Here is a 21903-nt window from a genome sequence, read left to right as displayed (position 1 = left end):
CTGTCTGTTCAGCCATATATCTATCTACCCAGTCAGCCATCCTTCCATCAATTCATCTGTCCCACCGTTCATCCATCCAAACATCCATCCATCTGTCCATCCATTGATCCATCCGTCCATCCATTGATCCATCCATTCATCCATCTGTTCATTCATCCCATCCAAACATCCATCCATCATCCATCCACCCACCCACCCATCCATCCGTCCATTCATCCCTCTGCTGTTCATTTGTCCATTCGTCCTTCCATCCACCATTACCAAACACCCACAGTTACCAGGAGCTAAAAACACAACTACGAAACAGACACTCTCTCTCCCTCTATGGAACTCGGTGTGTTATGGGAAGAATGTCATAAAAATAATTACTATGTGATAAGATAATGACTTCAAAGGCGCCCTCTCTCCTTTGTACTGAGAGCAAGAGTACTTAAGTTTGCCGTGAGTCAGGAAAGGCTTCCCAGAGCAGGTGATGTTTGAGCCCAGACCTGAGCAAGGGTGTGTTCATTAGCTTGGGCCTCAAGTTCTACCTTACCTGTGCAAAGCAAACATGGAGCCAAATGACATCCACCTAAAAATTCCTGTGATTTCATCAGTGGCAGGTGCAGCAACAAGAGGCAGGGAGATATAGTGGGGAGACAGAGCCAGTTAAATACTTGGCTGGGGTTGGGGCACGCCGTCTTTGAGGCGCTCCCACACTCTGTCCAGGATCTGGTTATTATCACCCGTGGGGAGTTGGAGGAAAAGCTCCTCTGACCTCAGTTACTTGTTTCCTGGGGCAAAGCGAGAAGTGGGCTTTCCAGGCTCGTTCAGGGCTCAGGGCCCATTGTCTGTCGTGCGCCAGGAACCCCATGAATTTTAATAGGGCTCCATTCATAGTGATTAAAACCTAATGAAATTTAATTACCTTGATGTTAAGCGTTTTGTGTTAAGTTCTTGCGTTCTGACCACTCAGGCCAGCTAACCCTACCTCTACCTTAATGGAAAGGAAAGTTGAATATATTTAAATGAAATGTCTCCCAAAGTAATTGCCTTCAATGGAACACCAAGTAGGCATCAGGATTGAATTTATAAATTGGCGGCTGCAGATGGGAGCTACCATATTTGAAATGGTTTTCATTAATCCAGGGTCTCCAGAAGGAGCGATGTGAAAAGTTCAGAATGTAAGTGACAGGTGTTTATGGTTCGCAATTGCATTAAACAGGCTCTTAAATGCAGGTTAAAGGCCTCCGTGAAATATAGAATACACCGTAAACTGTGGCTAAATTTTTGCCATTTTGGACTTTGCATTACTTACCTACAGAATTAGCCGGGCTTTCGGTTAATCAGCTGTCAGTGTGAATTGCAGTTGAGCAAAATGCTGATAAATACTGGGAAGCATAGTGTGCCCGGCCTGTTGCTTTTCTCCCCCCTCCTTCTTCCCCTGGGCCTTCCGAAGGCCTTCAGCTGATGGAGAGCTTTTAATTTCACATTTTGGCCCCCACCGCAGGTGATAAACAAAGGTTTCCCGTCGCCCTGGCTGGGGTCAGTTATCCAACCTCCCCGTCAATCCCACAACCGTAATTACACACAAAAGGTGCCTGAGATCCACAGCTAATTTGCGGCCTCTGTTTAGCAGAATTTAATAGCAGGTATTACTGCTGCCGCGGTAATTAAGGACCTTTGTCAATAAGACGGAATGGATGGCCACACTTGGTTGTAATCAGTGGGCTCTCGAGGGCCAGAAGAGTGAAAAGGCAGAGAAGCAATCCATTTTGAGAATAACGCGGCCCTCCGCGGTCCTCCCTCCCTCCCAGATCGGGCGATGGAATAATAATTCCCCAGGCAATGAAAGTACAGGAATAAAAGTACTTACCCTCCAGCCGGTGATTTTTTTTTTGACTTTTTATTTACTCTACTGAGCTTTCTCATTTGCTCCAGGCTGCATTTGATGAAGTATTGTTTAAACAGCACAGAGCAAAATGGATGGAGGGAGGTGGGGAGAGGAGGAGGAATTTTAACCAGGTGGCGGTAGGCGCCCTGCTAGAAGGTGGACAGCCGTTCGGTTTATCAATTATTTCTCTGGGATACAAAAAAAAAAAAAAAAAGACAAAACCAAGTGGCTTCGTGAAGAGGTGGAGGGTGTCATTTAGAGCTGTCTCCGCACATCGTCATTCAGCTCTAAATGGGTCGCCTGTAACAAGCGAGAAGTGAACTTGGGGAGCATTGTCTCCCTCAGCCTCCTCCCTAATGCACGGATGAATGGCCCAGTGGAAGGGGGGCAGGGGAGGGGAGGGGACAGGGGCTGGCGGCCACAATTCAAAGAGACCTTCAAGGTGTGTGTCCCTCGCTGTAATTGGAGAGGAAGCTGCCTTTCCCTCGCCGATTCCCTGCCTTTTTACTGGTTTTAACAAGCATGATGCTTTTAATAGTGCTTTGAGTACCATCTCTTTATACGCCTCTCCCTTTTTAAAGCAGCTTTAACTATACTCTTTCTGTGGCTAATGTCTGAAAAACTTCTCCCTTTAATCATTCCCGAATGAGGCGCCAAACAAGCGGCCCCTTTCCTTTTGCAATTACGGGCAGGGTAGTCGCTGCTGCTGCTGCTGCTGCTGCTGCTGCGGTGAGAAGGAAAGGTGGATGGAAGGGCGGGAGCCAGGGAGCTGATGCCAGGCCGAGAGCGTGGGGACATAACAAGGGTACTCTTGTTAGGGGAGCACTAGGGATCGATATTATAGCCCAGACCTGCAAGGTGGAAGACAGAGATCCATTTGACTACAATTAACAATGCACCTGGATTTGGTTAATTAAAAACGATTGAAATTGGTTTTGTGGCTATTGCAGGCCTGCCCCCCTCCTTCCCCATCCAACACACATCATTTGCTTCTTTCCTCTTTAGGACTCAGTCCCAAGCTGATGGGTGAGGTCTTTCTCTAAGATGAGCTTGAAGGGTTTCACGCACCCCATCTGGGCTGGGGAGGGAATCGGGAACTGGGGTGGGCTGGTTCCAAGTGCTGGCTCATAAAGAAAGGTGGAGAAGGAGGGGTGTCCGGGGAGGTTCGCGGAAGTAAGTCCCTATTTCCTCATTCATCTCATTTACGGCTTCTGAACATTTCTGGTATCATTTGTCAAACCAAAGGTCTTTCCCAGGTGAGAGCCTTCCCTGAGACAGGCTCCGGGGGTGAAGAGAGTGCAGGGTTTCTTTAGAGCTTCTAAGCATCCCTTCTCCAAAGATATCAGCCTGGAAAGCATCCCTTTGATCCCCTTCTCTCTGAGTATTAGGGTTCAAGTCCCGACTCTGGAGCAATCGAGTTGAGCTTGTTAAGCCAGTTTCCTTATGTGTAAAAGCAGTAAGAATATCTCTCACCTTTTCACCTTCTCAGGGGGGCTTGTGAGGGTCCATAAGGTGATGCTGGTAAGACACTCCGCCGTGCGAGGCACAGGGAGGCAGCATGTACACATTAGACATTGCTTTTCCCTAAAGGCCCATTGGATTCCTCTTAGCTAACTGGGGAATCGGGGTGGGGTGGCCCTGATTCTGGGGCTCAGAGCAGCACACCACGCTGTGGATTTCCAGGGATTGTTGGGCTGTGACTGTGCCAACATGCTCACACCACCAAGCATCCACGTGGTTAATGATTACTTGGGAAAGTTTGGCTTTGTGCAAAATCACAAGGGAGAAGTGAGTGCAGAGATGGCTGGCCAGAGAAAGAGGGGATGTCTTTCCCAGGTCTGCCCTCCGCCGGGCCCTGGGGGGAGATTTGCTCTCATAGGCTGAATAGTGGCCCTTAAAGATATCCCGTCCTAATCCCTGGAGACTGAATGATACCTTATAAGGAACAAGGGTCTCTCGTTTTCCATTTTTATTGAGATATAATTGACATATAACATTGTTTAAGTTCAAGGTGCACAACACAATGATTTGCTATACCGGTATGAGTATGTATGTGAGTACATTGTGAACTGAACACCATGCGTTTAGTTAATATCCATCCCCTCATATAAAAGTTTTCCCTTGTGATAAGAACTTTTAAGATCTCTCTTAGCAACATTCAAATATGCCATGCAGTATTGTCAGCTACAGTCACCATACTGGACACTACATCATCTTCCAACGGAAAGTGTTTACCTTTTGACCGCATTCACCCATTTCCCTCACCCTCCCACCCGATACCTCTGGCAACCACCAATCAGTTCTCTGTTTCTCTGAGTTTGGTTTTCTAAGATCCCACATTTAACTGAAGTGACACAGCATTTATCTTTCTCTGTCTGACTTATTTCACTTAGCATAATGCCCTCCAGGTCCATCCATGTTGTCACAAATGGCAGGATTTCTTTCTTTTTATGGCTGAGTAATATTTCATTGTGTACAGACACCACGTTTTCTTTAACCATCCATCCATTGATGGACACTTAGGTTGTTTTCATGTCTCGGCTGTTGTGAATGATGCTGCAGTGAACATAGGGGTGCAGATGTCTCTTCAGGATAGTGGTTTCATTTCCTTCGGATAAATACCCAGAAGTGGGATCACTGGGTCACACAGCAGTTTTAGTTTTAATTTTCTGAGGAACCTCCACACTATTTTCCACAGTGGCTGCACAAATGTACACTCCTACCACCAGTGCTCAAGGGTTCCCTTCTCTCTACATCCTTAGCAGGGTTTGTTATCTCTTGTCCTTTTGATGACAGCCATCCTAACAGGCCTGAGGTGAATAGAGGTCTTTCCTGATTTGATTATTAAGGACCTCGAGATGGGGAGACGATCCTGGATTATCTGTTGGGCCCTAAATACAGTCACAGGTGTGTTTGTAAGAGGGGCAGAGGAAGATTGGCCACAGACACAAGAACAGAAAGTGTGTGAGGAGGGAGGCAGAGGCTGGGCTGATGCTGCCGCAAGCCGATGAATGCCAGCAGCCACCAGAAGCTGGGAGAGGCGGGGGAGGGGCTCCCTGGAGCTTCCAGAGGGAGTGTGGCCTGCCGACACCTTAATTTCAGCCTCTGGCCTCCAGAACTGAGACAGGGTAGATGGCTCTTGTGGTAAGCCCCCCAGCTTGAGGTCATATTTTACAGCAGCTGCAGGAAGCTGACACGGATGCCTAGTGGAAGGTCCTGTTCCATAAATGAGGCAAGTGAGCCCCTGAGGAATGTGAGAGAAGGTTCTGTGCCCCGGGCCTCCTGGCCAGGGACGGCAAGGTGACCTGGGCTCCCAGTGTGTGCTGAGTGCTCCGATACCTGTGGTACCTGCGGTGCTGTCATTCGGGGGGAGTCGGGCAGACGAGGGTGACCCTTGGAGCAGAGGCACGAAGGGGACCCTAGAGCTCTGGGGCAGAGCTCTGCCAGGCCTGGGTGGGTCTCACTGGCTCAGCCCCAGGCCAGGACCAATGCTGTGGGCTGCAGGTCTTATGTCTCTGCAGTTCGCAGACCTGGGACAGGCAGCGGTGACACCCCCTCCCCCATGTAAGGAAAAGAACATAGGAAAAAACACAACAAAATGTAGAACAATCTCTTAGTGGGCAATTCTCATGCAGAAATGCGTATGTTTTCTCATGTCATATAAAGAAATGTTCTCGGAGGTCTGTTCGGTACTGTTTTTATAGATCTCATTCCTTCCACAGTAGCCTCCGTGCGGTGGGATACGGGTTTCAGTGAAGGGTAGGTTGTGTCCATCGTGTCAGTTTAAGCTCTGCTTTTCCATATTTCAATCGTGATTCTAATTCATTGCACAATGGCGTTTAGAATTCAGAAATAGGATGATTTCTGGATTGATTTTTTTTTGTGTTCATAGTTGTTGGGAACTCAGTATGTGTTATGAGGGTGAAATGAGAGACGGTGGCTTTAGAAAAGGTGAGACATTCGCCCGAGGCCCCCGGTGGTGGTGGCACCAGACTGTGGTCGTAGCCATCGGACTGCAGACTTGAGCAGTGAGCTCCCACGCTTTTGGACGCCAAAGACGAGAATTCGATCTGGGACGGTGGTCTTTTATGGGGAATCCTGGCTGCGCCCTCTGCCGATGGCATCCTCCAGGGCTCGGTCAGGCCCAGCCATGTCTTTCCTGCCAGGTCAGGGCAGAGTGCTTGGAGCCTCGAGGCGTGTTGGCTGTTGTGTGTTGAATTATCACCGGGAATTAAAGAGGCCTGGGAGCGTTCCTGCTAAATGAGATCTCTTAGAAAGGCATCTCTAAAGAGAAGCACAAATCAAGGTTGGCAGGAATGATTTGCAGACATCAGAGGCACGAAGTACCTTCTTTTAGAGCCAATAAGGAGAATTGTTAATTTGTTCTAGAAGCAAAATAATTAGAGGGTGATGTCCACTACATGGACATTATAGTTTATTGCAGCTCCGTCAAAATACGTAGCAAACTGGAATCTTCATTTTTCAGAGTGGAGGACAGGCAGGAGTGATTACTTTCGGCTGTTGGGAGGTAGCTTGTTAGAGCCTTAACGTCCCGCGCCCTGGCCTCTCCCCGCTGACTCCTCCCGGAGCCGGGTTGACACGGTCCGCACCTGCAGGCAAGAGCGGCAGGGCCGGCCTGGAAGCCAGAGCACTCGCTTCTGAGAGCACGTTTTGGTTTTGACTTCTGCTCAGAGCACTGGATGGGGTTTGGCTGTGTTTGTGTGAACTGCAAATACTAAGCAGGTTCCTGGGTGGGGAGGCGTGGTAGAAGCAGCAGGGCTGTGTGATGGAGGGGGCATAGCAGGGAGACAGCGGATGAGATGGCTGGGTTAAGTCCTAGCTGTGTGACCCAGGGCAAGTGCCTTAAGTGCTCTGTGCTGCAGTTTCTACATTAGAAAATGAGGAGAATAATCTGTCCATCTTTTAGGGTTATCAAGAAGATTAGGATAAAACTCGTACGGTACACATACGGTAGTGTCCAGCATGGGTAGTCATATTCCAAAGGGGTCTGCTGCTGTCATTACCTTTATGGAAAGAGCAGTGCTCTGGGAATCAGCAGGCCTGGGAAAAGCACTGTTCCACCCCTCAGCAAGGCCCTCTCTGAGCCTCTGGGTCCTCATCTGTAAACCATGGAAGGTAACAAGGCCCAGCCTGAGCGATAATCAGTGGGACACTTTGTAGAGAGCACTTGGTCATAGAACTTCTTCACACACAGTTGCTCCCTTCCTTCCATGGAGGCCTTCTAGACCTCCAGGAATTTTGCTCTTTTGGTCGGTTTTTCTTGTCTCCAAGCTGGGTCTGTTAGGCAGCCACTTAAACCCAGCGATCTCACCTGCCGGGTTAGTTCACAGACACGCGTCTCCTGGGGGCCTGCGCTGTGCCTGTGGTAGTTCCAGCTGCTGTAGGATGGGGAGGGCAGATGCCACAGACTCTGTCCCTGCCCCCAAGAAAAGGCCCTTTGTAGGGTTGCCGGATACAGGATGCCCAGTGAAATGTCAATTTCAGATAGTCAACAAATACGTTTTTTTAGTATAAGTATGTCCCAAACACTACATGGGACATACCATACTTATACTAAACAAAGTATTCATTATTTCTCTGAATTAAAACGTAACCAGATGTCCTGAATTTTTATTCGCTAAATCTGGCAACTCAGTGGCCCCCACCTCCTCCATGAAAACGCCAAACTTGGGGTCACTGTCCATTGGTTTGGGGAATCCCTCTGAGATTGTCGGTACCCAGGATCTGACACTACTCTGTGCCTTCCTTGGTCATGGGACCCTGGACAAGTCCTCCCCTCCCCCACTCTGTGCCTTGGTTTCCTCCTCTGCGCTAGATTACCTCTCAGTGGTCCTTTCTGTTTCCCTTTCTCTGACTTCAGAGTGTGTGGAGGGCATCGGCCAACTTGGCGTTTTGGTATCCTGTAGACAAAATAACCCACTGGCCTGACTGTATCTTTCACTTTTCAAACACTTGTTTTGGCTTCACGTAGACCCAATCCAAGTGCCTCCGACCTGCCCTTTCAGTCCCAATTCTCAGCACTTGTAAGGAAAAGGCTCCTTCTAACGCAGCCCGGTCCCCAAGCTGGGTCTCTAAAGGGCATTTTGAAGCCCTTTTAATTTCCAACCCATTAAAAAAATAAATCTTCAGAGGGTTTGCTTCCTACATAGCAGCATGCTTTTTGGCTCGACAGCTGTCAAACTGAAAAACATTCCACGAATTCTCTAAGTAATTTAATAGTTGCTCAGACTGAAATATGGGGTGATGTCTACTCAGCTGAAAGGGTGCCATTTGTACCTGGGTAATTCAGTTCACTTGATTTTTTTTTTTTTTCCCTCAGGGAATTGTTTTCATAAGAAGGAGGAGGAGGACCTTTTACTCAATTATGAAATGAGTATTCTGATCTAACTTGTAACTGTTTCTAATCGGTTTTACCTTCACTGTACCTCTGGGAAGGGTGATCTCTTAGACCATCACTTGTCTCTGGCAATAATTACTTTTGGATGTGAACAAAAAGTCCATTTTAGGGCCCTGTTCTGTGACATATGTGTATATATATAAAATCCTTTTAGGATCTAAGCCTCCCACTCACGTATGAGTTTCCTTCTCTTCAGAGATTAAAACACTGCAGCCACTATTCGTTTTGAGCAAACACTGTGCTGCGAAGTCCCGTAATAGCTCGTTGGGGACTGGAGCCACAGATTTTCTTATTAATCTTGCTAACACCTTCGATGGCACGTGGTGCTTCCCAAAAGCATATGCTTCATGCATATTCGCTTTAATTTCCCAACAATTCATTCCTCTGCCCTAAGTTATGGTTCTGCCAGCTTTATTTTCTCCCTTCCCTCTCTTTCTTATCTCTCTCATCTCCCTTCCTCCTTTTTCTTTCCCCCCCTTTCTTCCTTCGTGGATTCAAACTTTTTAGTCTCAATAAAAGGGCTTGATGTCTGCCATTGGGAAACCTTACTTCCATTTTTTCCTCCAGAAAAATGGAACAGGTTTCTTTTAACTAGTGCAAGGCTCTCCTCTCTAAAAGGTTTTTATTATTGAGTGCCCGGGGTCCTTAGTTTCAGACATTTATCTTCTAGCTAAGCAGGAACAAAAGAGGGAGGCAGCCTTCTGTACCACCTGCACCCCGAGTTTCTGAGTAATCACCCAGCGGTTAAATTGAAGCGACCACAACATCTTCTTCATTGTGTCACTTTGGGCTTGCTCGTTAATTTATGAGCTTCAACTGTCAAAATAGTTTGTGCAACGGACCCTAAAAGTGGTGATGGATCATATCAATCAATCGGGTTTTATAACCCTGGTTCCCCCTCGCAGCAGGCCTGCCTGCTGTATACAGCACATTGAAAGGAAAAGCACATACACAGTGGATGTGCCTAAAATGGACACATAATGCCAAAAAATGTGCCCCTTCACGCAGGGCTCTAAAATGCTTAAAGCGCCAATACTGCTGCACCCCCCGTGGTCCTCACGATGGCAGCCAGAAGCTCTTGGACAGTTGGGAGGACATTCTTCATCCTGCAGTGCCCCGTTATTTCAAGCCTCCCATTATTATAACTGGGTAGTCTCAAAATGACATCCTTCAGAGACTGCCCAGAGGTCAAACAGCGGTGATGAGAGAGGGAAGGTGGGGGCAACATTCAGCTTCGGTGGGATAGAAACGGTTTTTAATCTTTGTGATTATAGAATCTAAATAGATGCTTAGTAATTCCTAAAACCTCTTTGCAGATTTGATACCGGCCTAGATACCGGCCTAGTTTCCTGAGTAAATTTGTCAGAGGTGGTCCACTTGATACTGTGGGGCTTTGTATGAATTTTCTGTGCTCCTTCTGAATTCTAGCCCTGGCTTGGGTTTGTTTATTATGCATATATATATATTTTTTCCCCACTTTTTCTGATCACAAATACCGAGTTCATTATTGAAAACTTGAAACATATGGAGAAGTACAGAGAAGAGAAAAACCCTTCCCCTCAATCCAGGGCCAACCTCTGCTCACACTTGGTGTATTTTCTGCCTTCGGTGATTTGACGTATTTGTGATAATCTATTTGTGCAGTTTTGTTTTGCTTTTAAAACAATTTTCTAAGCATTTTAATTTTTTATGTTTGATCCCACTGTTGGTATGTACCATAGCTTATTTAGTCATTTCTTTTGCGTGGAGTGTTTAAATAGTTTATCATATTTTGTTGTTATCAACTAAAGGGGCCAGACTGAGAGCCTTTCTTAAATAGTCCCAAATTTAACGACCTACTGAACTGGACACTTCCTAGTTTCCAAATACCTTCTCTCATTGCAAGAACATCATGAAGCCTCAATACCCTCTGGATATTATCTCTTACTACGGTGCTCTTTCCTCACCATTCCTGTGTAGTTGATGAACTCCTATTCATCCTTCAAGACCCCGCTGAAGCAGCCTCTCCTCTGTGAATTTTTGGTTCTCTCTCTTCATGGAGTTGGCCCCATTCTTTTTTGTGTTGGCCTCTATGTTTGCTCATCAGTGGGATCACTGATTGGTATTTAGCCATTGTTCTGCTCTCTCTCTCTTTCGGTCCATAGATGCACAGTGCATAGCTAAATCATCTGCCTCGGTAACGCTGGCCACCCTCAGGTGCCTAGGACCACGTGGCTTGCACGAAACCTCCAGTTTTCTGAACTGTGCCTGTCATGCTCACAGATAAGCCAGTCATTTAGAGATATAGCTCAGGTGTTTGGAGGACTGGATTGACAGCACTAAAAAAAAACCTTTCAAAGCTCCAGGACTCTTCCTTGATTTCCACTTTGTGCGTGAAGACATTTTCCCCAGATGTCTCCGTTGTCGATAGCTGCTGTCAGAGTTCATGATGGCATTTGTACTGAAAATTCCTAATTTGATATTTCTCTAGTGAATTTAATGAGTACGAAAAAGTGTCATTTAGAGCTAGTTTTCTCTTTGTGCTTTGAAAAATGAAATGCACGTAGTTATCTGTAAATGAGATAATTACCTCCCTACTTTGCTCAAGGCACCTACTAGTGACTTTTTAGCTTGTTTCACTTAATGAAAGCTTTACAAAATGGGGAGCCCAGAGCTGTTAATAGACTTGTCGTAATAGGCTCTGCGAAAGGGAAATAAAAACCAGTTGTTCTAAACCAGTCACAGAAATAGCTCGATGAAATGGCTGGCAGCTCAGACATAAATTTAAGTCTTGGTTGCATTTAGAGCAAATGTTATAATAGTTGCAACCAATATTTTTAATATTACTGATCTTTCAACAATAATTATCTAGAACTTTTAATGTCTGCAATTAGAAAGCTGGCAATTCAGTAGCACAGACCAGTGGCAAACTGCACGAAATTGGATACTTGCTGTAATTGGTAATTACTCACTTTTCATTACCAGGAAGGGATGTTGTAGTTACTCTGAATAGATACATCACGCTATTTACAAGCAAACACAAACCCACATATTTGAATTTAGAGCTTTTAGGAAAATAAGCAACTCATGCCAAAATTCTAGAGCTGAGAGATTAGCCCACCCGATTAGGCGACGAAGAAGGGGCCATGTGTATTTTGACAAGAACCATCAGGCAAGAGGTCCCCTTTTCCTAAGGGTCTCGGTCACATTTCCATTCACTTCTGTGGGTAATTTAAATTCCCATCCTTTATGCACATTTAGAAATGGTTCCAAATAAATGTTGACGTGTGTGTCTCTCCTGTTGAGCTCACATGGCCATCAGGCTTTGTGGGGACAGAGCCCCAAAAAGCAGTTTCCAGGCTCTCGGCCTCACATAGAAAGGTGCTGGCTCAGGTAGTAAATGGCCATCGACTGTGATCAAGTGGCCATCAGCTGTGGCTAGTTGGCCGTCAGCTGTAACCAGTGAGCCATTGGGCACTAATATAACTGCCGTGGCTAGGCTAGCAAAAAAGAAAAAGGGGGAGCTAGCAAGAAGATGGTGGCTGAGTCTGCAAGCGGCACAGTGAGGGTTGAGAATTGAGTGGCTCCTGGTTCCTGTGTCTCCAACCCAGCTGCTAGCGAGAATATAGAGATATGACTCCCCTATTTATGGCTCCATGGGTGTTCCTTTTTGGCCTAGCCATATCCTGCGTTCTTGTGTGGGTAGTGGGACCAGAGACCCTGCAGGCCGTCCTGTGTGACAGGCTTCATCTGCTGCCCCCCTGTCTGCATAATGGGCATCATCACAACCCTGCCTCAGCCTTTCTCTCGAGGACAGGTCTCTCCTGGGATGTCCAGCAGCATCATGTCCACGTAGGCAGTCTTTACCTCCTCTGCGGGTGCCTGTTCTGTGAAGGGGACCATCATTTCCCCAGAGTTGAAGATTCAGTCTTTTTCCTGAGCGTCCCACCACCTCATCCTAAACCGACCTCACCCGTCGTCAGGCCCCGTCACTTCTACCATCACAGTCTCTGTGCCTTTGCGGCTGCCTCCTGCCCCCCACCCCCCACTGCTGTGGCTCATTCCAGGGGCTCCAGATTATCTGTCAAGATTGTATCCCAGGAAAATGCAACCTAAGGAGGAAGGACTTATAGAGGGGAAGTATGTCTATGAGAATTAATTGAAAAACTTTCAATCCGACCGAAGCCCCTGCCTCTATTCCCACTACCCCCGACGGTCAGTAACGTAGAGAGCATGCTTTACACGGATAATGAAAGGAGAACTGGGGGGCAAGCTCAACTGTTTCACCAAAGGTGTGGCCACAGGAATGTAGCCCCTGGTGGAGTAATAGGGAGACGGTAGGATTACCCCATCCGTCCTTGTGCCCTTCACACTTGCATCTGGAAGCCCAATTCCAGATGGAAGGCAAGGATGAAGTTGGTCGAGGGCCTGAACGCCCTGTGTCTTCTCTGTTCTGCTTTAGTCAGTGAAAAAGGAACGAAGTATTGACTGCCTTCTGATGTGAATACTAATATCCTTGAGAAGCCTACTCTCTCCTGGCCAAAATTGCTTAAAGACAAAATAGCGTACAGAAGCCAACAAAAATGACCAGCCCCGCACCTCCCACACGGACCTCTGGGGACTTTCGAGCTTCTTACCTGGCCTCGCAGCGCGAGAAGACTTGGAAGATGTCTGTGAGCCCTGGCGGATCCAGTTCTGCTCTAGTTGCCCACTTCCGCCCAGCTGGAAGGGCACTGGTAGGGCTGGCTGTGGTAGAGATTCAAAAGAGTCCTTCTCTTTCTCTTGGCAGTAGAAAAAGAATTCCTCATGATCACGTGAACAGAAACAGTGGAGGCCTGATTTAGAAGTTGCAGGGAATGGGCCTAGCCTGCCGTCTACCTCCAGTCATGGACGTCTCACCATTTCTGCTCTGGTGGCCAGGAACCTTTAATGACAGGCCCATCAATGACACACTGGAACCAAATTAACATACAGATAGAATTAAGAACATTGTATGTGAAGTGAATAGCCAACGTGCTAAAGCGTCAACTTCTTACTCCATTTCCTCTTCAACATGACCCATTGCACGGGGCTGCCTTAGCCAAATGTCATTTTGTTCCCTATTCCATCAGCGCCAGAGTCCTTGAATTGGTTCCTCGCCCAACAGCACCATTTCAGCTGCGGTGTCTTTCCTCTGCCTTTGTCACAGAGCTGAGTAACGATGTGACAACATGTGATTGAGCGATTGATGTCGAATGTTAGCAGCAGCATTCGTTTTCCCGTGAAATGGACAAAGAAGAGTATTAGTCATTTAGAAATTTTGTCTCGAAGCTCCACCTCATGAGTGATATTCCAAAATTGAATTGGTCTGAAATTTAAAGTGGCTTTTAAGTTCCTTTTCTTCGATTGTTCCTCAGGTCACGCAGAGTTGTGAAAGACCAAGAGAGCAAGTTAGTGATGGGAACTGCAGATGTCATTTGTTAGCTCCCTGACTCCTCTGCAGAAATCCATTCCTTTAGTGCCAGGATGTTCCTGATACCTAGTGTCACAGAGAAACATCTATGGGCTTTGGAGATGGGCAGGACCGGGCTCCAGGCGTGGCTCTATCACTTACTACTCGCTCTGTGACCCTCAACTTCCCCATCTGCGAAATGGGGTAAATAAGAGTGATTATTATCAGCCTCAGTTTGCAGAAATAAGAAAATAAATTTTAGAGTGAGCAATAAGGGTGAGTGAAGGGCAGAGCACAACCCTCCCTGGGGCCATTGAGTCCCCAGCTCCTGCTCTGGGAGGTCTTGTCCTACCCCCCAGTCTCACCAAGGGGGCACTGGGCTTTTCACAGACGCACCATGCAGACAGCTATTGTCCCTCCAGCAATAACCAACAGATGTGTGTCTGTGTAGGACTTGGGTTCAGAGACCGGGCACCCCGGGATCCCCGAAAGGTCCTAATAGAAACCAAAATGGCCCTGGATGACGAGGGCTTAAAATCCCCACTCTCTGCGATCAGCGTTTCTCAAGAAAAAAAAACACAAGACATGCAGCGGGCTGTGCTGGTTATTTAACATCTGGGCAGGCTCTTGCTCACTTCGAGCCCTCTGTGCACTCTGAAGTTACTGATATCATCGTTTGAAATGGCTTCCACCTACAGCTCTGATTCATGGCCTGGTTATGAGTGTGATTCATAGCCTGCTAAGAAGCGGGTCGCAGGCAGATGTGTTCCCCAGACGCAGTGCCTAGGAACAGGGCCGCTGATGTGATGCAGCCAGATATGCTAACGATATCGATGTAACATTAAAAATCCACATCTCATTTGCAAGTGAATGGTAACAAGGAGAAAAAGCTCGGCTCAGGCTGGGCCAGAATCAGTGGCGTGACTAGTTCTTCCTCAGTTAAGTAACATAATTTGTTCAATTTGTTTTATGTCAGTAAGTGAAGAACCTTTTACTCACTTTGATTCATGGAAGGAGGTTAGACAGTGGTACAGTAGAAAGGAAATTAACATTTAACCTGCCTGCCTGGGTTTTCTAACAGATGTCTCAATATGACCGTGGCGGTGTTCGTAAATTCTCCTAATAAGCCAGAGTGAAACAGCAGCTATTTAAATCCCAAAGAAAACCTGGATGTCAGATATTATACTCCGAAGTGAGACCAGTGGATGTTGAATCAGGATTTGGAAGACCTGAATCCCAGTCTTGTCATTTACTCGTCACACAACTTAGAATCGCAAACTCTCCAGGCCTCAGTTCTTGCTTTTGTGAAGTGGTGTTGATGATGCCGACTGCACAAGCATGTTGTGAGTGTATAAACTGTAGCATGTCCACATGTCAGTTAATTGACCTATCAGCTACATGGCCGGCATTGTGCTAGTTGCTGGAAATAGAGTGGTAAACAGAATTTTCAGGGCCCCTGACCTAAAGGAAATCACAGTCTTGATGAGACATCCTTTAAAGCTTTTGATGATGAAAAATTTCCAACCTTCACAGAACTGGGCAGACAATCATAATGAACTGTCATCTACCATCACTCAGATTCAAGCATTAACACTGTTTGGCCTCATTTGCTTTGCACAGCCCCCACGAGTTTTTCTGAATCATTTGAAAGCTAACCACAGACATTGTTATCTGTTGCTCTACACCAGATCGCCACAGATTTAGCCGCTTAAACAATGCACATCTGTGACCTCACAGTTTCTGTGGTTCAGGAACCTAGGCGGGACTTAGCTGGGTCCTCTGCTCAGGTCTCACCAAGCTGCAGATGTCGGCCAGGGCTGGGGTCTCCTTGGCGGCTCAGGGGCCTCATCTGCGCTTACACGGATGTTGGCAGAATTCAGTTCCTTGTGGTTGTATGACTGAGGCCCTCGGCTCCTAGAGGCCGTCCTCTCCATAGGCGGCTCACAGCCTGGCTATTCGCTTCTCTTTTGAGGCCAGCAGGGAATCAATCTCTCTCTCTCTCTCTCTCCCCCCCCCCAAGGGCTCACCTGATTAGATTTGGCCCACCCAGGATAATCTCCCTTTTGATTAACTCAAGTCAACCGATTAGTAACCTATCATGGGATGATATTCTCAGGCTTTTCTTCCACGTGGGCGGAAGGGATTATTCAGAGCAGGTATAGCAGAGAATGTGAATCCTGGGGGCCATCTTAGAATTTTGTCTACCATGGACATTTTATTCCTACTATTGTAAATATGCATTTGTACAAATGAGGGGCATTTGGTTGCATAAGCACAATTTCATGCTTCTCTCATAGGGGTTGTTATGTCAGTTAGCTTGGGATACGTTAAGCTGTCATAACAAATGACCCCCAAGTCTCAGTGGCTTCCAACCATAAAGGTTTCTTTTTGGCTCACATTCCACATCCATCATGGATTGGCTTCGGCTTTTTGTCAGACCCGGGTTGAAGGAATCTCCATTTCTGGGAAAAGCGATGGAGGGACATGCAAAGGCTTTTCAAGCGTTAGCTGGGAGGTGACCATGTCACTTCTTCGCACCCCTGGTTTGCTCAACCTCTTCATGGGCTGGGAAGTACCGTGCTTCCACAGGAAGGGGCCTGATAGGAAAGTCAGCCACGGGGGCTGGGTGTGTTTCTAAGCAAAAAAGGGAATAGGCAAATCCGTAGAGATAGAAAGCAGATTAGTGGTTGCCAGGTGCTGGTGGGAGAAAGGGAGCAGGGAGGGACTGCTGATGGGCACAGGGTTTCTTTTGGGGATGATGAAAATCTGTTTGAGTTGATAATGAGTGCCATACAACTTTGAACATGGGTGGCTGCCAAGGTTCTTCGCAGTTGCTAAGAGACAACTCAAACCACAAGGGACAGGGCCTACCTCTGTTCTTGGAGGTCAGGGGAGGTGTCAAACAGAGGTGACTCTCGAGGTGACCCACAGAGGGTGAGGAGGTGTTCCAGGGAGCCAGGCAGCGGGTACCGGCTGCAAGATCCGGGCCAATACGTGTATCCATTTAGCACTCGGTCACTCCAGAGTGCCCTTTGGAGCTGCTGAGGACAGGGTTTAAGGGTCAGCCCGGAGGCCCCCACTCGCTCTTCAACCAAAGCAACTCTGCTCCCACCTGTGGGCCTCAAAGGAAGACTTTGTTCACACAGAATTCTGTGATGGAAAAGTCCTGCTTTGAGTAAACAATGCTCAGTATTGTTACTTGCATCATTAGAACATTCATGAGTCTGCGTCGTGAAGCAGATGAGGACATTGGCAATAACCATCAGCTGCGATCGCATCCGCCATTCACAGGGCGCTAAATATACGTCAGGCTCCATCCTAGGCACCTTATGTTCGTCATCTCGTCTACTTTTTTCAAAAACTCGAACGCAGCGAGTGATCTTGTCCTCATTTCACAGATGAGGAGACTGAGGCTTGCAGAAGTGTCTCTACTTCCCAGCTGGGGTGTTGCTCTGGGAAGTGAACTCAGACCTTTTTATTTGGAAAGCCGGTACCCTTGTGACCCTCCTCCCTTGCACTTGGACCAGCTTTACAGTTTGCAAAGCCCTGCGTGAGCCACTTCTCAGTTGGCAGCTGCAGTGGCCCTGTGCACCATTATCCCCATTCTACAGTCGAAGAGAAGGAGGCTCTGATTATCCGTCCAGGTGCAGAATGGGGACGTGGGATGGGTGCGCTCGGTTACAGCAGGTCAGCTCCGTTTCCTTGGTGGTTGCCAGCCGTAGAGGAGCTCACCAGAGAAATGGAGACTCGGCCAGTGCTCAGTAGCCACGCCTCCCCGGCCATCCTTCTCAGTATACATGAGATGCTCAAATTATGATGTTTTATTCTAATGACAAGGAGTATAACAAGCACAGGAAATGGCCTGGCATTAATCTCCACTCCATCTTGTGGCAGCGACTGCAATGAAAATGAGAAATAGTTTAAGCTTAACCCATTCTCATTACAATCATAATTACATTTTGTGGTCATTCTTAGTTTCTAGCAGAACCCAACTGCTCTCCATGTCAATTTGAAAGATACAGACAGCCCTTAATTTCTCTCCAGCATTCATCTGCCCGGCCATCTGCCGAGGACTGATCCTTGGGAAGCTGAAAATTAGGCTTAAGGAACTTATCTGCTTTATGTTTTAAATGGTTTGGCACAGACCTGCTAAACATCTGGATAAATGTAATTTACATGCGTGTGCCTCAAAAAACATTGAATCGGGCAACCGATTTATCTTTCTAATAACATGTTTAATAGAATACTCGAATCTGGGCCCTGGTTATACAGCTAATGGCACTGAGAGCTAACAAGAAGCATGATGGGTGCAAGAGGGGAGGAGCTGGGGACCAAACCTTGCCAGGGACAATCCCCCCAATTCTTGGGCATCGCTGGAGAAGCGAGTGGCTCTGTCCCTACAGACACCGTGCACCAATGGCATTCTCCAGACGGACTGCACAATCCACAGCTCTGCAGCATTCTCTGTGGCTGTTGTATAACAAATCCATTCCATTTTCCAATGTCTTCCCCAATGGTTTATTCGCTCTTTTTGCGTGTACTAATCGAGCACCTGTGATCTGCTAGGCGTCGGCCAGGAGCCAGGGACACAAAGACAAATTAAGCTGAGCCCCTGCTTTCAGGGGGTCCACTTTATGGGGGTCAAGCAGAGATTATAGCACTTCACAGAAGCTATGGGGGTGCAGAGGAGAACCCCAACCCAGTCCTGGGGTGGGCGGTGGATAGAGAGTGGCCTGCAGCAACCCAGCACCCCAGCTTGGCCTCGACTGGTTGTGGGACAGTGGATAAATCACTGGGCCTTAGCTTTTCCACCTTTAAAGGTATCATCCTAGGGCTGTTGAAAACAAAAATAGACAATGTTGATGAATTGCTCAGTAGAAGGCTTGGTGTCTAGTAGCTGGCAGGGCTTTACTAGGGGCGGTGACGGGAAGTACATCCCGGGGGGAGGGCTCAGCCTGTGCTAAGTATCCAGTCCTGTGAGGGGACACGTGAGCATGGCGGGACCTCAGGGTGTGCACCTTGTGTGCACGGCTAAGGAAACTGGATTTCCCGCTAGTGCCATGGGGAGCCTTGTAGCCGGGGACAGGGCAGGGGGTAGAGAGCAAGATGATCAGATTTGCACTTTAGAAATGTCATTGTGGTTACAGAAGGGAGAATGATTCTCTCAAACTCGGGGCAAGACCAGGGCTAGGGAGCTTGTGGCAGTGGTTCCAGAGAACCTCAGAGGTCTATGTTTTAATGGATTTCATCATATCATGGATGATATTTTATGCAGTTTTAAGTGATCTTTGGAAGAATTTGGATTCTTAGACTGGACTCTTTCAGAATGGCCCCTATTGGAGCCTCCCGCCCAACCCAGTGGACAGAGAGCCCGGTCGCATTTTTAGTGCAAGTTCCCACTTTGGGCAAGGAGTGGAGTGCCATACCATCGAGTCTGGGTTCTGGGGACAGTGGCCTGGCTTGCATTCAGAGTCCTGGGCCTGGAGGGTCCCCCCCTCCTCTGTAGAAACCTCACCCTGTCTGGTGACCAGGGGCTCTAGGTAAACACAGTGAGGCGTCGGGGTAGGGGCGAGGCTGTGGACGAGCTGTGTGATCCGGCCACTTGCTTGATGCCCCAGTGCCTCCCTCTCCTTATGTCTAAGTGACACAACACAGAAACAGAAGCCCGTGGAAGCTTCTGGAGGGGTGGGTTTCACAGTCGCATCTCCTGGTATCTCTCTCTGACTCATGGACTGTTTTTCCCCAATGGCTCAGCATCCAGCAGCCAGCAAGTGTTTACATATTAACCTGCCTTGCCACTGCAGGCGGTATCCATGGCATTTTTTATTGGTTTTGAAATGTAACATTGGGCCTCCTAACACTGATTAAGAATAAATTCACAGCTACAGACAGGGCAGTTGGAAAAGGAAACAGGGACAGTAGATGAACACTGAAAGGGAAAACGCTGGGATGAAATTGGAAAAGTAAATGAGACATTTACCGTTATACCTGGCCAGGAGACGAGAGCAGCCCTAATTCAGGCCGTGGCTCTTTGCACGAGCCCGGAGTCGCTCTCGGAGGCCTGCCCCTTCCTCATCCAGCCATCTCTTCCCCGGGCCTGAGTCATTGTCCGCTGGCTCAAGCTGCAGCCTCGGGTTTGGCAGCTCATAATAGACAGTGGAATTAGATCTGACCTTTACAATTGTGCCTTTAAAAAAAAATTATTAAATTAAAAAATGGTTAAATCTCAAATGAGCTGAAATCTTTTGTACGAAGAACCCGTCTATCATTGCTTTTGTCCATAAAATATATTTAACCTCAACCGTGTAATTAATGCCAGTGAATCCACCAGGCTGGTTGGGTTTATTATGTGTGCAGAGCGCGCAGCCGTTTTCATCTGAAAAGGACGGTGCCGGTTCCCTTGCAGGCATTTTCCTGAGTTGCTTGGCAAAAGCTGTAGGCGGGAAGCTGAATCTTGTCTGCAAAAGCTTCCACTTTGCCTCCTCCCATTCCCTCCACACTCCAGGCTGAGCAGAAAATGCTTCACAATTAGAGAAAGATGCCCAACAAAGGACAGTTAGCTAGGCTGGCAGCACATTCCGGGGAGAATGTATATTAGGGTTAGGGATTTAGAGGACCCAGTCAGCATCATGAAACCCAGCCTCAGACACCCAGCCGCAGTTTCCAGGCAGGGCAGAGAGAAGGTCTGTGGGAGTCCGATGGCATCTAAAAGGGAGATTCTAAATATGAGTCTGGGAATCTGGGCTGCCCTAATGAAACTGTAACAGCATTCGCTCAAGAGTCCAAAAGACTCGAGTTAGGATTTGCTGCTTACTTGGTGTGTGAATTTGGCAAGTCATTAAACCATTCTGAGCTTCAATTTTCTTATTTACAAAATAAAGGTGAAAAAATAGGTCTCTGCCTTGCAGAGTTAATTATGGTTCAAATGAGATAATGTATGTTGGATACTTTGCACAGTGCTTGGTTCATAGAAATCAGCTACCACTCTTTTCTTCTCCTCCTTTTTTCTTTTTTTAACTAGAAAACACATAGGCCAAACTGTGAAAACAGGCAAATAAAAGTATGTGTGCATAAAGCGAGGGGGGTGGGTGTGGAGGAGTGCCAGCCCTGTCAAGGATCAGGATATATTATAAAACTACAGGCACTGCGAAAGTGTGGTACTAGCTCCACAACAGGCCAAAGTCTAATGGAACTCAGCGGAGGGCCCAGACACAGACCACACAAAAATGACGCTGCAGACCTTTGGGGTAAATTATGGAGCACTCAGTGAAAAGTGCTTGGAACATGGGTTAACCACGTGGGAGGAATGAAATGGGATCCCTACCTCACATCATGCACAAAAATCGATCCTAGGTGGATTAACTGGGAAAGGCAAAACTTGAACATTTTAAGGAGAAAATAGAGGAGACTACTTTACAACCTCAGGGTAGGACAGGGCTCCTTAAGCAACACACAAAAGGTTGATAAGTTAGACTACATTAATATTCAGAACTTGTAACAAAAACTTTAATATTTGCAACACACATGACAAAAGATTAGAATCCAGACTATAGATACATGGAAACTAATCAATAAAAAAACAAACCCAGTAGAAACATGGGCAAACGACATAAACAGACATTTTATGGAAAAGTAAACAGGATTGGCCAATTAACATATGAAAAGGCGCTCAACCTTCTTGGTAATTAGGAAAATGCAAATTAAGACAACAAAGGAACTACATGAGGTGATAGTTGAGTTAACTAAGCTTATCGGGGTAATCATATCACAATATATGCATATATTAAATCATGTGCACCTTAAAGTTGTACAACGTTTTATGCCAACTGTATCTCAGTAACGCTGGAAAAAAATAATTATAAGCAACCTTCTGTGACGGATCCTACTTTTCCCACACAACTAGCCACTGAAGTTTTCTTTCTTCTTCAATTTTTTTCCTAAATATTACTCATCACCTTAAGATAAAAATAAAGATATACTAGATAAAGATATTTAGGTGCACACACGCACATCCCCCTACTCCCCACAAAGGTCTACCATTTTACATTTGCTGGTTGACAAAAGAAGTCTGCCAATACCACGCATAGGTGAGGCTGTGGAGAACGAGAACTCATCTGTATTGCTGACGAGAGAGTATATTGGAAAACCAGTGTGGAAAGTAAATTGGTATTGTCTTGTAAAGCATGCACCCAGCTCTCCACT

The sequence above is a fragment of the Rhinolophus ferrumequinum genome, chromosome 16, assembly GCF_004115265.2.
Source record: "Rhinolophus ferrumequinum isolate MPI-CBG mRhiFer1 chromosome 16, mRhiFer1_v1.p, whole genome shotgun sequence".
Classification (NCBI taxonomy): Eukaryota; Metazoa; Chordata; class Mammalia; order Chiroptera; family Rhinolophidae; genus Rhinolophus; species Rhinolophus ferrumequinum.
Note: the sequence above shows the minus strand (reverse complement) of the source record.